The sequence below is a fragment of the Bidens hawaiensis genome, unplaced genomic scaffold (genome assembly GCF_021521415.1).
Source record: "Bidens hawaiensis isolate Kalapana, Puna unplaced genomic scaffold, B.hawaiensis_p1.1 tig00419400_1, whole genome shotgun sequence".
NCBI classification, from domain to species: Eukaryota; Viridiplantae; Streptophyta; class Magnoliopsida; order Asterales; family Asteraceae; genus Bidens; species Bidens hawaiensis.
This window is the reverse complement of record NW_027504848.1, coordinates 124,383-141,872: the sequence shown is the minus strand read 5'-3', so window position 1 is coordinate 141,872 and position 17,490 is coordinate 124,383.

Below are 17,490 nucleotides of genomic sequence, written 5' to 3'. Positions count from 1 at the left end.
GTACTATTAAATCGAAATCCTTTTTCTGTGCTTTAATCCACTTATCCCGAAGCTTTAATACTTCGTAACATCACTAAATATCATATATCTCGTCTATAATTGAACCCTAGATTCGTTAGGGTTTCAATAACTATCGTTCGATTGATCGCATATTCAATACGATGAATTATATATTCACGTGCAATCCATACAGTGAACCCTGTATTCTCGTATAATTACTATGGTAATTCATGTACCCGACATTAAATATGACGTAACTACAGTCTACCGGTTAGGGTATACCTGGTTTCGTCGGAATCGTTACATTCTCCCCGTTAAGAAATTTCTTCCTCGAAATTTTACACGCCCTCTATCTCCTTTCGAGAGAAAGGTGGGGGGTTTTTCCTTCAGAATTCACCCTCGCGTTACCAAGTATAATCTGGTCCTCGCTGTGAATTTCACTTAATCTTAATCGATAAAGCTTGGTATGTCCAAACTGTTTAGTTTTCCCGTCTACTATCTCTACGGAAGTAGTTATGATATCAAGCATATCTTCTATGAGTACCTCTATTACTAGTACTTTCGTTGCCTCATCGCTTAGGCACTTTTCAATCCGTATACGTGGCAAAACATCATGTATAGTACTTAGCCCTAGAGTACTTTAATCGATAAACTAAATGACCAACCATGGAGATAGTTCTCATGAGGTCCAATTTATTAAGAAGCTATTTTCGGTTTTGCCAAACCTCATATCACCTCTCTCTAAGGTGATGCCTTAAAATGCCTTGTCACCTCTATTCGGGGACAATGGTTTCCTTTGAACGTTGGCATAAACCCTTTGCCAATCACGCGCTGCTTTCAACTTGTCTTAAATATTATAAATCCGATTGGTTGTTTCTCGAATCAATTCAAATCTTATGGCTTGATTGACGCCCATTTTTAATTTAACAAATTGGTGATAATTACTTCACCCATAAAAAGCTTCAAGCTCTCGATGCTTCCTTCCCCGCCTTCCAATAATGGAAGTAGGATGACTATTTTGATCTGAGATAATTGAAAATGGCACTCCACGACGAGATACCATTTCACCATCAGGAATTTAGGAAAGAATTCATTGTAATTTATTCCCACTATCATTGGCGAATTTTCTGTCGTTGTGGCGTTCCCTAGGGTTTTCGGTGTGCAGCCTTATCTCTTGCATAACTCAATATTCACCAACACACGTAACCATATCTTTCTCCAAACTCGACCATTAATAAAAATCCTTTCAGATATCCGTATCATCAATAGTCAAATCCGATCCCTGATGTATGGATTATTTCGATCTATGCGCTTCGTCAATGATTAATTCACGAAGGTCATGGAAGGTCGGGATCCAAACCCGATTTTTGAAGTAGAGAATTTAGTCCACGCGCTGTTCGAAATTTTCCTCATTGCCGTAAGATTCCTTCTTTTCCAATTGTTCTCTTTCAACGCCTCACGTTGAGCGACTCGAATCAGGTTCGAAGGTTCGACTGGACTATCATCCCCAGCACTCGCACTCGCAATGGCTTAACCCGATCTTTCTTACTCAAGGCATCGGCTACGACGTTAGCCTTGCCAGGGTGATGACGGATGTCACAGTCATAATCGCTTAACAACTCGACCCATATTCGTTGCCTCATATTCCGTTCTTTCTGATTGAATATGTGCTGCAAACTTTTATGATCGGTGAAGATGGTGTACTTCGTACCGTAGAGATAATGTCTCCAGATTTTAAGTGCGAAGATAACCGCTCCCAGTTCTAAGTCGTGAGTAGTGTAAATTTTTTTTCTCGTGTACTTTTAATTGTCGGGAAGCATAGGCTATAACCTTATTATACTGCGTCAACACGCATCCTAACCCTTTACGCGATGCGTCACAACACGCGACAAAACCATCGTCTCCATCGGGGAGACTTAAAATCGGCGCTTGGCACAATTTTAATGGTTTCTATCTTATTTGGATCTTTGTGAAATCCTTGTTGCTTTACAACATGACCAAGGGATTATGCCTTCTTTATTCAAAATCATATTTCGAAAACTTCGCGTATAGCTCCTCTTGCTTTAACACTTCCACCATTTTTCCTTAACCGTCGTTCGTGCTCTTCTTTACGTTGCGAATATATCAAAATATCATCAATGAATGTTAGGACAAATTTGTCAAAATAAAGTTTACAGACTCGGTTCATGAGTTCCATGAATGCTGCCTGCGCATTTGTTAGCCCGAAAGGCATAACTAAAAATTCATAATGGCCGTAGCGAGTCCGAAACACTGTTGTTGCAACGTCCTCCTCTTGGATTTCTCATTTGGTGATAACTATATCTAAGATCAATTTTCTAAAAATAAATCGCCCCTTGCAGTTGATTAAACAGATCATTCACTTCGAAGAAGTGAGTACCTACTCTTGATCGTCACTTTATTCAATTCTCCCTAATCAATACATATCCTAACACTTCCGTCCTTCATTTCCCAAATAACACTGGTGCACCCCATGGTGACTAACTAGGTCGTATAAAACCTTATCCAATAATTCTTGCATTTCAGTTGGTGTAAGTCGGTAAGATGCTTTAGCAACAGGGACAGCTTGAGGTATTAAATTGATTCCGAATTTGACATGCCGGGTTGGCGGTAATCCAGGAAGTTCTTCTGGGAAAACTTGTGGAAATTCGCGTACCACCGGGATATCTTCTGTATGTTTTCTTTTAAATACTTTAGCAATCGCGTTTGTTAAATACACCACGTCTTCTTGTCGTAAGTACTATAACATCTCAAAATGAGATTAGAGTGGTAACATATTACCGTACACTTTTCTCTGTATCTAATCGCTTCATCGTCCGAAGGAGAGCTTCTAATCATCTTCTTTTCATAATTGATTTCAGCTTCATGTCGAGTTAGCCAGTCCATGTTAACTATTACATCAAACTTCTTAACTTTACTGGTCGTAGGTCAATAAGGAAAGGTTAATCGTTCAGAATAATAGGACAATTCCGAACAATTTAGTTAACCATTAGGGGTTTACCGTTAGCGATTCTACAGTATAGGGTTCTATAGTTTCACTAATCGGTATCTTTCCAAATGATAGGAGGTTAACAGGAGCTAACTTCTATCGACGACCGTAAAAATATCGCTGAAGTCTATTGATTTAAAACTACAACGTACTTAATACCACTTTTGGATCATGACTTGCTTTATTTGATTACTCCCAAAAGCGCGGCTCCTTGCTTGATCAGGGGTTGATGCTTGTCATGAGGTTCATCTTCCAACAACACCTTGGTTCAAATTTGGGCAATTTCTCTTGAAACGTTCTGTACTGCCACATTCATAGCAAGTACAACTGTTTGGCATAATTTGATTTCTTTGGATGGATTGTTATTGAAGTTGTTGGGTTCGGAGTGGTTGTACACGAATGGGTTGGGGTTGTCAGTTCACATGGCTTCACTTGGTTCTACAATTGTGGCATTACGTCCATCTTTACTACACCTGTGGCCTACTATCACTCGACATTCTTCTTCCTGCCGATAACCATATTTTCCATATTAAGGGAAGAACCCCTTTATGCGGTTCATGTTTTCACACCAGAACTAGTCTTAGTATAATTCTGGGTTGTAGGACTTACCTACTTATTCAAAGGCCTATCTTGCACTATGCCTTTATCACTTCTCTTCTTTAACACCCGACGTCTCACCTAACGTCCTTCCAGTCCGCTTCCCATAGAGTTAAGTATATCGATGCTGGCTTGTGACACAACCCTTCCAAAGGTTGTATATTTTACCGGATTGACTATACTCCTTATCGATGGAGTTAGTCCCCAATATAGCGCTCACTTCGCTTAGTTTCAGGGGTAATTAGCCATGTTACCAGACATGACAATTCCTTCAAACTATTAGCGTGTTCTAAGTAATCAGCACGCAACATTTCTATTTTTCATAGCTCAGTTCCCAATCTCTGAACTTAATTACTCGAATAAAAGTGCTCTAGCACAAGAATTTTAAATTCCGACCATGTCCTCTGAGCAATAATTTTCTAACTATAATTTTGTACCATCGTGTTCCATCACGATACAACATAATCTACCAACATATCTGTAGCATATTTCACTACACAATGTTCTAGTCTCTTACCAATATCCTTAACCATTTCGATCTTTTCTATCTACTCGTTAATCTATTCCTCCCTTTACCATCAGTACCCTATTAATAATTTCCTTACCACAAACAACAACATATCCTTCATACCGGATCTAATTCATTACGACTACTATTCATGTTTAGTTTATAACTAATACTTGTAGTCACAATAGTATCCGGTGGGACATTATCACTCTTAGTAATAACACTAAGAATTGAAATATTCATAATCATGTGATTGCTCGATCTATAAGTCTGCGATCACATTTGCATCAACACTAGCAGTGATCTGTGATACGACATTCGGTATCATCACCTGCTATCTTTGAGCAATCAACTGAATCATATCAATCTCCATCATTGGAGTTACTCTTTTTATGTCATTCTGCCGTACTCATCCCGTACGCAGTAATCAATATTAATCTCACCGTTTAACTCGTTACCAGCTCAATCATAACAACAGGTATACATACACACCAAATATTATCATACATATTACACATACCAGTATCTAGTATATATATGTCCCACAAATATGATCTCACATGGACTTAACCTGAAGTCGGTTAACGTTCAAATATGTTTCATAAACCTTGTCACCAACCGACATATAGATCTTTCTCAACAAGGTTAATGTTTAATATACTTGATTTCAATATCCTTCTGCATGTCAGCATAACCGATACATGCTCACAGTGAGCACCAAACGATTACGTACCACGGAGTTATAATATCCGTGTCTATTCGTATTTCCGGTATACGCGGTATACCACCTACGAACGAATAACCAATTATGCTATAATGATTCCAACACCTCTTTGTGTATAGGTAATCATTCTATTCGAGTATACATGGGTATAGGCATCTAACGGATGTAAGGATAACATAGGGAGTTGCAAGGTTCAAGGTAATTGCGCAACATGGTTTGCCCTTAAATATTATCAATTACTATTATAGAAAACTCTATCACTTGCTCAATCAATGTCCTCAGACGTTCTAGGTTCGCTAAAATCGGTGATTTTCGATCTGGAGGTGGTATGACTCATATGCTTGAGAGTGAGAAACACATATATATATAAAGAAATATATATATATCTTTATCTGCTCATTTATTATCAATTTTTTTTTTGATGGAATAATAACGGGTTCAGGTACAGGTTCGTCCGTACATGAGGGTCGGTGGTTCGGGTGAACATAGGGGGTTATTAGGATATACGGTACCGGTGTTGGTAGGGTAAGGAACTTATCAATTTTGGTTGGGAGTGACGGTTACTAGATATTTCTGGTTAATGTCAAACGGGAGATCTAACTTGGTACTATCATAACTATGACCCGATAAGTCAGACTCATCATCAACCGATGCTCTTAGAAATTTCGGCATCCTCGGTACTTTTATTATTTCATCCCCCGGTTCCTTATCCGGGTCCCATTTCTCAATACATGTACCCACAAGATATGCACGTATATATATATACACATTAGCACACATAAATAATATTATATACTTTACACATATGTTGCCATTTTTACCTATTAATGTACCCCGTGACTTTCCCTGAATTCCCTCGTGCGGACAAGTCTGTTATTATGTTCCGGACCATAATAACTCACTTGTCCATCCAAGTTCATCCAGACCACGTCACTATAAATTATTAGTTGATATTCAGATCCTATAATACTTGAGCTACTGGTTATATTTTAGGTATCTTTTAAAGACATCCTAATTCTTTTATAACCAATGGCTCTGATACCAAGTTCTGTAACACCCTGCAACCGCAGCGGAAACGTAAACGGGATGCGACAGACACCTCTGATATCAACCACATTGTTTATAAAGAAAACTGAATGCATTAATATACTTCAAAATTACATTATCTCATCTTTCATTACCGTCTAGGTGATACACACATCATACAATACGATTCATAATTCTATCTGTTATAATGTATCCTAACATCCCGCACACAAATCTTACACACATCAAGCACTTAGCACGTAAGCAATCACTTCATCTAAATTGTACCTGAAAAGCATGTGAGAAAACGGGTCAACTACGAATAGTTGGTGAGTTTCACAATTTTAGTAAACCATGATAAATCCATATCATAATATAATATTATCTGGGGACACTGTTAACCCAGTACTGTACTCACTCCGGGGACAATGTTAACCCAGAAACACATCCAATAACCTCTGGGGACACTGTTAACCCAGAGACACATCAAATAACCTCTGGGGACACTGTTAACCCAGAAACACATTTAATAACCTCTGGGGACACTGTTAACCCAGAAACACATTTAATACCTTCTGGGGACACTGTTAACCCAGAAACCCATTTAATAACCTCTGGGGACACTGTTAACCCAGAACACTGTTTCGGGCCTTACAATGTTAGCAACTCAGACAATTACCATCTTAATACATTACTGTACGATTCCCGTACAATAAACATTATATAAATACATTCATCTCCATGCGATCAGCATGTACTTAAACATTTTGATAGAAACATGCTTTCCGCACCGGGAAAATATTTAAAACAGTTCAGTAAAAAGGGGCTCGTGAAACTCACCTTAGCACATGCAAGCAGGTAACAACAATCATTATCAGTTAACACGTCCATTCTGTAATATGATCCCTACGATCGTTACTATACACTTATTATTATTATAACTTTAACCAAGTTAACCGGTACATCTGGGGGCATTGTTAACCCATCACTGTACCCGTTCTGGGGGCAAGGTTGACCCAGAAACACTTCTCCGGACTCAGATTGTGATGTCGTTTAGAGTTCCATGGTCACAACTACTATTAGTCGTTTTTCTCGTTTTGCGTGCCTAGCACGGTTATCCGTTTTTACGTTTCAAAATGAGTTTGGTCACACACGACCCGAAAATAGTTGTACTCAAGCTCTTCGGACTTCCACAGCTCAGGGGGAGTCTGCAGGTGCAGTTGGTGGTTATGAGGTGGTGATGGTTGATGATGAAGATGATGTGATTGATGCGTTGAGAGAGTTAGATGATGACATGCTAGATGATGATGTGTTTGATGATGATGTGCTGCCGTGTGAGGAGATTGAGAAGATTGGCGCACAGATTGTTATTGAAGATGGGATAGAAGAGGGGGAGATAGTAGAAGAAGACGTTGAACACGAGATCCCAGATGTTGAGAAAGCTGACATGGGTAATGAGATGGATGAGACTGAGTGGGAGGAGCAGCCTAGGTGGAAGGAAGGCTGTGCTCATTGGTTTATTAAGACCAAGAAGCCTGCTGTTCCAGCCATGTTCAAGAAGAGTTATAACATCAAAGGCGATGCTGAGTCGAAGAAGGGAATTATCTGTTGGATATATGATGAACATATAAAGTTGTTTGTGGTGAAGCGTTATGATGGTATTCAATACTTCAAAAGAACCCTGAGATCTCTCAATACGTTGCCGGAATGTGAGGTGAAGGATTTGGCCAGGTTGGGCCTGATAAATAGAAGTGACGACAACATGGCAAGAGTGATTGGGAAGATCGTGTGGAAAGAAAGCATAAAAGAGAAGAAGTTTGAATTATTAAAGCCACAGAAGGGAAAGCTCATGGAGGATACAGAAAGGGGAATGAGAGCAGATGGCAAGCCATGGATGGTGATGAAGTACAAACCGATCCGATGCATCAAGGAGGTTCCAATGAAGACTATGCCTCAAGATGTGTTGAAGAATTTAAAATGGTGGTACGTTGATTGCCAGACTGCTGATGCCGTGATGGAAGACGAAGACGAACAAGAAGTGCTGAGGGTGTATGATCCGATGCATCTTGTTAACTTATCGAAAGCTGATCTGCAAGTGTTGAATGAAATGAAGATATTCTATATTCCTGCTTGGAAGGATGAAGCAAGGAAATATCAGCGAGTAGTCACGGTATGTGTTAGAGAAGGAGTGCATGCGTGAAGATACAGGATTACAAGACAAGAGCTTAAAGATCAAGATATGAAGCTACTACCAAGGGGGAGTCTGTTGGTGCCTAAATGTCAGTAGTTCATAGTCTAGTGTCTGTAATCGAGTCTGTAATGTTAATTATGTTTTTGTACAAGCGAAGTTGTCAACAAGTTCGCCTAGGCGAACTTGTTGGACAAGCGAAGTTATGGACAACTTCGCCTGAACATATCAGGCGAAGTTGTCGTGTATTTATATTGATAGGTTACGGCTGGTTTAGGTTAATCAGTTAGTGAGTTGTTCAGTGAATCGAGTTTGTTCGGTAACGTGTGTTTTGTAACAGTGATATTTACATCACGTGAGTTCGGTTATAACATATAACGTGTTTCATGTATTCGTGTGTTTGTGTTCTGTACTCGTAACGATCTACGCAGGGATTCCGCACCTGAGTAGACCGCAATATTTCGTGCGATCCGTCCAGGGAACCTACACAAATGTCGTTACTATGCTGGATTATGTCTAGGCTTAATTTATCCATAATGTATTCACCATTAGCGTATAAATAAAGTATTCCTTAACGTATTGATGTGTCGTGTTAGCGGCTAGATCTTGGCTCGCAGATTACCGTATTTACAACTGGTATAAGAGCCCCAAGAGTTTTATATTAAACAAGGCTTTATATGGTCTACACCAAGCCCCGGGAGCTTTATACAGCACGCTTGCTGAGCATTTAACTGATAGTGGCTTCAAACGAGGGATTGTGGTGTAACGATTCCGACGAAACCAGGTATACCCTAACCGGTAGACGTTAGTTACGTCATATGTAATGTCGGGCACATGAGTTACCATGGTAATTATACGAGAATACATGGTTCATTGTATTGATTGTACGTGAATATATAATTCACTGTATTGAATATGTGATCAAACGATCGCTAGTTATTGAAACCCGAATGAATCGGGGATTACATTATAGACGAAATATATGATGTTTAGTAAGGTTTACGAAGTATTAAGGTTACGGGATAAGTGAATTATAGCACAGGAAAAGGATTTCGATTTATTGGTACGTCGGTACGATAAACGAAACCTTTAACATCAAACCAAGCAAGAGAAGATCGATCAAGCCGAAAAAGATGCACAATGACCGACAATATGATGTATTGAGTCAATAAATGTCAGGGTTTAAGTTTTTAAAGTTTTTAAATCGGTTTTATATAAATTTTATTTTTAAGCCGAAAAACGACCGTTTTAGCCTCGTTTTAAGCCGAATTAAGTGTTTAACCGAAAAACGAACTGAACCAGATTATCCACAACATTATCCGGATTACACAATCCAAATGTGTGGCCAAGGTTTGAGATGTGGGCCCCACCCCACACCATACATGGACCGATCGGTCCATTTGGTGCACACACACATATCATTTTCTTTTTTTAACACTCCAACTCCACATTTCTCTCAACACTCTTCAACATTCATCCAAAAACCCAAGTTTTTAAGCAAGAATCATAAGGCATAAACATGTTATTATGGTTTAATCTTGGTTTTTAATTCCAAAATCTTGAGAAAATGAGGTTTCAAGGGAAAAATGGGTGAAAACCCGAGATGAAACCGATTCTTGGATGATCAAGTGATGTATAAAAGTTATACAAGGGATCTCGGTCCAAGAAAGGAGTTAAAAGAGTCAAAAACGAATTTTTACGGTTAAATCTTTGTTTTGGTATCATAACCGTAACCATGAAAGAAATGGCTTGATCGTGAGTGTAACTTGCTTGGTATTGTGGTATGTTGTTTGTAGGCTCTGTGTTTAGTGGTAGATAAGGCGGAAAGACGAGTTTGTAGCTTGTAGTGGCGGAAAACGAAAGGTATATTCGGTTTATGTCGGTGTATGTGTTTTTGGACAGATTGTTGGTCGTTTAGAGTTAGGTCATGAAATTTTTCAGGGATGTTCTACACATGAAAATAAGAGTTCTGTGAATTTTTGGTAATTTTTGGATAAAGGATGAATATTTGGTGAATTTAATGCTCGGTTTTGGCCAAAAATGGTGAAAAATAGTTAAATATCATGAAAAATTATGGAAAATTTCAGATAAGCTTTTCATATCATGTATAAGTCACACACAAAATTTGAGGTCCTTTGGAGAAGTCTAAGTAGGCTTTTCGGTTAAACAAGTTCTAGGGATTTCTAGCTCGGCGTTGGTAAAAAGGGGATGTAAAAGAAGATTTTAGTTCTGGAAAATTACAGGGGACTATGTGGATGGCAGGGGACATCCAGGAAAAATTTGGGATTTTTCTAAGATCGTTTGGTATTTACGACATATTTAGTGTTTAAATGGTGTTTAAAAATAGATAAATAAATTTTAAATATAAGAATTAATTCTGGAAATATTTTTATAAAATTCCCCACTGTTAAAAAGTGATTTGGGCAAAATTTCAAGATCCGAGAGTAAACGGATAATTAATCGTGCTAATTATCAAACTTTTAAAGTAAAACGCGTAAACCGGTAAAGTTCGCATAAGCGAGCTGACTAGTGTATAAAAACCCTAAAAATGAGCTATTTTCATATAAATGAGTTAGACAAGTAAAAATAAATCATCCGAAAATAATTCGGATGATTTGAGTAATTTTAACCTATTTTAACAGTTTCCAGTACGCCAAAGACGGAAACGGGTCCCGCGGCCAATCGGGACGTCTAAACCGAGCTATAATTTCACATCTTTAATTAAATTATCACTCAACGACTATTTTCGGGTCGTGTGTGACCAAACTCATTTTTTGAAACATAAAAACGGATAACCGTGCTAGGCACGCAAAACGAGAAAAACAACTAATAGCAGTTGTGACCATGGAACTCTAAACGACATCACAATCTGAGTCCGGAGAAGTGTTTCTGGGTTAACCTTGCCCCCAGAACAGGTACAGTGCTGGGTTAACAGTGCCCCCAGATGTACCGGTTAACTTGGTTAAAGTTATATTAATAATGAGTGTATAGTAACGATCGTAGGGATCATATTACAGATTGGACGTGTTAACTGATAATGATTGTTGTTACCTGCTTGCATGTGCTAAGGTGAGTTTCACGAGCCCCTTTCTACTGAACTGCTTTAAATATTTTCCCGGGGCGGAAAGCATGTTATTATTTAAATATTTAAGTACATACTGAACGCATGGATTTGCGTGGATTTTACTGAACGCATGGATTTGCGTGGATTTATATATATTGTTTATTGTACGGGAATCGTACGGAAATGTACTAAGATGGTAATTGTCTGAGTTGTTAATATTGTAAGGCCCGAACAGTGTTCTGGGTTAACAGTGTCCCCAGAGGTTATTAAATGGGTTTCTGGGTTAACAGTGTCCCCAGAGGGTATTAAATGTGTTTATGGGTTAACAGTGTCCCCAGAGGTTATTAGATGTGTTTCTGGGTTAACAGTGTCCTCAGAGGTTATTAAACGTGTTTCTGGGTTAACAGTGTCCCCAGAGGTTATTAAATGTGTTTCTGGGTTAACAGTGTCCCCAGAGGTTATTGGAAGTGTTCTGGGTTAACAGAGGTTTCACTTGTGGGCTCAGCATAATTACATCGATAATATTATATTTTGATATTGATATATCATGGTTTACTCGAATTGTGAAACTCACCAACTATTCGTAGTTGACCCGTTTTCTCACATGCTTTTCAGGTACAAATTAGATGAAGTGATTGCTTACGTGCTAAGTGCTTGATGTGTGTAAGATTTGTGTGCGGGATGTTAGGATACATTATAACAGATAGAATTACGAATCGTATTGTATGATGTGTGTATCACCTAGACGGTAATGAAAGATGAGATAATGTAATTTTGAAGTATATTAATGCATTCAGTTTTCTCTATAAACAATGTGGTTGATATCAGAGGTGTCTGTCACATCCCGTTTACGTTTCCGCTGCGGTTGCGGGGTGTTACATGTGGATTGTACTCTCTTTCATAAGACCTTCAGAGATGATTTGCTCCTTGTCCAGATATATGTCGACGGCATCAAATTTGGCTCAAAAAATGACAAGTTATGTAAGGAATTAGAAAAGTCGATGCAAACCAAGTTCGAGATGAGCTCCACTGGGGGAATGAGTTTCTTTTTAGGGTTGCAGGTTCAACGGTCTAAAGATGGAAATTTTATTCATAAGACAAAATACGTTATCGATGTCTTGTGCTGATTCAAGATAAATGCCGAAAAAGTCCCTTCTACTCATCTTACCTCGGGTCACAATTTGTCACCGGATGAATTGGAAGATACCATTAATTAATTCGGCCATTTACCGAGCAATGATTGGTTATTTAATGTACATAACAACACCACATCCTGATATAATGTTTGCGGTTTGTTTATGTGTTAGGTATTAAGCGAGTCCCTGAGTGACTCATATGGCGGCGGTGAAGCGTATTTTTCAGTGTCTGAGGGGTAATCCTAACATCGGGTTATGGGATCCCAAGGACGATAGTTTTGATCTTACTGCTTTTTTTTATTCTGACTATGGAGGACGCAAGATCAACTTCAAGTCTACGACATCAAGTTGTCAATTCTTAGGAAACCGGCTTATTGGCAGTGTTAGAAGCAGACAACGGTCTCCACTTTAACCGTTGAAGCCGAATACGCGGCCGCCTCGAGTTGCTGTTTACAGGTTTTATGGATCCAGCAACACTTGCGGGATTACGGCTTGAAGTTTCTTACTACTCTCATCTTTATTGATAACTCTGTTTCCATATGTATCACGAAGAACCCTGGGCACCACTCTAAAACGAAACATTTTTACCAAAGCATTTGATAAAACAAGATTTAAATTTTTACTTGGTTTAAATGGTTTAAATCTCTTGCTGATATTCCTTAGCTCGGGTAATCATTTTTTGTTTTTTTTCAGTTTTTGTTGGTTATTTTTATTTCTATAATATTTTGGTGTTTAGTGGGAGAAAATGGGATGATACAAAAATATTGTGCTTTTAGTTTGTACATATAAAATCCAAAAAGATTCAAATATTTTAAAATCCAAAAAAATCAAAAATATTTCAAAAAACCAAAAACATTAAAAATTGTGCTCCTCAAAATTAGTTTTGAAGCAAAGAGAGAATATGATAGTACATTGATCATTTTATTTTAAATTTCAGTATAAAAATTGGCATAAAAGACTGTGTGCTGAATTGCATTGGTGCATTGGTAGGTGTTAAACAAATAACTAGGGTAAAGTACGTGATACAAACATAAAAATTGCAAAATTGAAAGAGGTGTTAGTCTCTGTCAAAAGTCTTGGTAATAAAGGCATAAATGTAATAGCTTTTCATACTCAATCCTTATGTCTGTTTGATCACCAAAAATCAAAAATTCTAAATAAAAGCGTCCAGTTAATGGTTAACACTTCAATGGTATATGGTCTTATGGCCTTAAATCTTGTATTGATGGGATGCCTCAAGTTTCGGGACACTGTAAGTTTTTATCTGGGTATACACAAAGGCGAATATAAAAATACTTTAAGATTGAACCCTTTATAAGTCAATAAACTTGATCACAGCTAACTTGATCAAACATGTTGTTAGTCATACACTGTTTCTCCCTTGCGTGCGTCTTAATACCAACAAGAAACGGACCCTAGGGGATATAATGTTTGCAATCCAAACAGATGAACTCGTGCATACTCATTCATAGTAAAGGAAACTTTGTGTATTGCTTGATAACAGGGGAATACCTTGTAGTGGGGACTATTTGCTAAGATTTCTCAAAAACTATAAATCATATATTTGATCAACAGGCTTATTGGTTTAAATCAAGTTGGGATGACATGGTAAAAGTCAAATTAAACAAGAAATGAGATTAGATGCTGATAGTTTCTGATATCTTTTGCCTTAATTGAAACATAAAAATGTCACATAAATACTTGAAAATTTGTTATAAGACTTAAGTGGATAACAATATCAATGACCAACTTAACGGCAACCATAATAAAGCCAAAGAATAAATATGTCATGGAGGATTTTTTATCAAGATGATTCTCTGCTCAACTCACAAAAATGTGCACTACTTTTGTAGTTTACAGATTATTTGTTTATGTTTTTAATTTTGTTTTTTCTTTTTAGTTCGAAAGTATTCAAAATTCAAAATATTTTTTTCTGCTTTATTTTCGATTTCCAAACTCTGGGGTAACTTTAGAAAAGAAAAATGCAAATAGAATTTCCCACAATTTTAAGTTATGTGTTTTTAACATAAAACACGTTAAAGTATTAATTTTTACCTTGGAGTGGTAAAATTTTAAACTATTGGTTAACAAAACATGTGTTTTGATAGTTGTTTATTTGGTTAAAATGGTAATACCCATTTTTATTTAACCCATCCCATTCGTTATACTATTGTAACGAATGGGAACACATTCATTAAACATAAACAACGAATGATGGTCACTCGCTGCATTATTCATAACAAATTGGAATACATTCGTTATTAACACATTCTCTTCCGTAGATCTAATAATGAATGGACATTAATCGTTACTTATGGATAACGAATAGATGGCTATTCGTTAGATGATAACGTATGAGTTGATTCGTTAATTTTGTTTAATGAATGAACTAACGAATGGGTGCTCATTCGTTAGTTTAAACTTAAAGAATCAACCAATTTTACATCTTGGGTTGCGTGCAATGATGTAACATATAAGAGCCCAGATCGAATGAATGGACTTCATTCATTTAAATCTGAACACATAGAAAAGAGTGAAATACATAGAGAAACTCTACCAAATTTTTATGAAAATCCAAACATCATTGAAACAAGTTTTTATTGATTGAACATTGATCAGAAGGTATTTACAAGTTCAACAATATACTAATCATCGTTTTTTAGCAATGATTGATAGAGTAATTAGGGCATGAACTGAACAGGTCTATACTAAGCATAATTGATAATTTAAACGATAAATTTTAATCAATTAGATAATTAGGTTTGATTATCGAAGTTAATTCGATCACAATCGTATACGTTTTAGTTCTAACATAATGAATTAAGCTTAATTGATTTTCAAACTGCATGTTTGGCTATCAAGTGTTCATCCTGTTGACTTTGACGAACTGGAGTTAAATAACCTATTCGTATTTTCACATTCGTGGTGTATAATGTTGGTGCATTTTGTGACCGTCGCTGTGCAATTCTGATCAGCGGAAACGAAGTACGAAGTTAGAACAACTTCACCATAGGCGAAGTTATAATAACTTCGCCTACTGGCCCAAGCCCAAGCCCGCGAAGTTGTTTCGATATATATATGTGTCTTGTTTAGGTTTGAGTATCCAGAAAATTAGAGTATTGTGTGTCCAGTTCAAGTAGCTAGAGAGAAACCGAGAGAGAGAGTCGTGTGGGATGGCCCGAGGTAGAGCTCACCTAGGGTCGGCCGTCATTTGTTTTCGTGTTTGGTATGTAATGTGTTTCGGTTATTATATAAAAGATCTGCAGATGTGTTTATCCCATTCGTGTGTTTGTTTGTGTGTAATCATGTTCTTCGTCTTCTACACCATAAACGAGTCTAGGAGGATTCCGCACTCCTAGACCTCGTGCGGATCTCGTATCGATCAGCGACGCCCCGGGGGGGACTTACAAGTGGTATCAGAGCCTTAGGCTCTTATGCTATGGTTCGAGATCTGCGTTTTGGTGTTTCTGGCACGTTTCTGATGCGTTTTTTGCCGAACAGCCGCCGCAGGCGAAGTTATGGGGTTTAGGCGAAGTTGTCGCTTAAATTTTAGGGTTTAGGCGAAGTTATGGACAGGCGAAGTTGACTTTTAGGCGAAGTTGACTTTTAGGCGAAGTTAAAAAAAAAAAATTTGTTTGGAGTTTTCGTATGTATGGCCAGGTGTACACGATTATTGTGAGACCGAAGACGTTGTTTCGTCAACGAGTGAAACTTGTTATCTCTTGGTCTTACGTGTGAACAAATACGTGTCAACTCTGGATATGGAGTTGAGGTTGTGAATGGGATATTGATTGAAACTGGATATTGACACATATTTGGGTGTTTGTGGGCAAATGAAATAGTTGTTGTTCGAAGTTGACCAACTGAAGAAAGTCAAATTGAACTGAAGGTTTTCGTCATTACTGGATTGCGGTCAGAGCATATTATTTATGTTATTTTCAAGGCGTTCGAGGATTGGATCCTGAAACGTGATGCTTATTTATTAAAGTGAAAATTCTGGAACAAGTTGGATTTAATCGGGAATTAAAGTGTTTATGTTCTTGATCGTTATCCCTGGTGATTGAAGATGCTGAGGAGATGATAAATGGTCATGTGTGTTAGATTCTGTCAAGGTGGTTTTGTGATGAAATTGATCACTTGATGTTGAGTAGTTGAAGATTAAACCTTATCGTATGCCGACGTGTTGGTGAAGTTGTGGAGGGAGCCCAACTTCACGTGTTGGTGAAGTTAGAAGAACTTCACGTGTTGGTGAAGTCAGAAGGACTCACGTGATTGGTTGAGATGATCAATTAGGCACGGGGATGAATGCATTTCAAAGACCTCAATCTATATAGTCGGAGAAGCTTACACTGAAGGGGAGATCAGATATGGAAGACGCTGGGTGATTGGTAGATTTGTGAAGCTACAAGACAGTTTCAGACACGGCTGGTTGAAGACCAAACAGAAGATCATCAGTTAAGAGGGAGTCAGTTGGTGCATGTTTTGTAACAGATGATCTTTTGTGTTTGTTAGAATTGAGAGCAACGGTCAAAGGGGAGTCTGTTGGTGCATTTTGTGACCGTCGCTATGCAATTCTGATCAGCGGAAATGAAGTACGAAGTTAGAACAACTTCAACTTCGCCTACTGGCCCAAGCCCAAGCCCGCGAAGTTGTTTCGATATATATATGTGTCTTGTTTAGGTTTGAGTATCCAGAAAATTAGAGTATTGTGTGTCCAGTTCAAGTAGCTAGAGAGAAACCGAGAGAGAGAGTCGTGTGGGACGGCCCGAGGTAGAGCTCACCTCGGGTCGGCCGTCATTTGTTTTCGTGTTTGGTATGTAATGTGTTTCGGTTATTATATAAAAGATCTGCAGATGTGTTTATCCCATTCGTGTGTTTGTTTGTGTGTAATCGTGTTCTTCGTCTTCTACACCATAAACGAGTCTAGGAGGATTCCGCACTCCTAGATCTCGTGCGGATCTCGTATCGATCAGCAACGCCCCGGGGGGACTTACATATAACGAAAGGGATTCCATTCGTAAAAATTAATAACAAATGATATCATGCATTTGCATTGATGACGAATGAGACCATTCTTGCATTTATTTTACGAATGTACTCATTCGTATACATTCATAACGAATGGGATCATTCGTTACTCTTAACGAATGAGATCATTCATTAAATGATACAAATAACGAATGGAATCATTCGTTACTCAAAACATAATGAATGGACAACGAATAGACTTGGATTTTTAA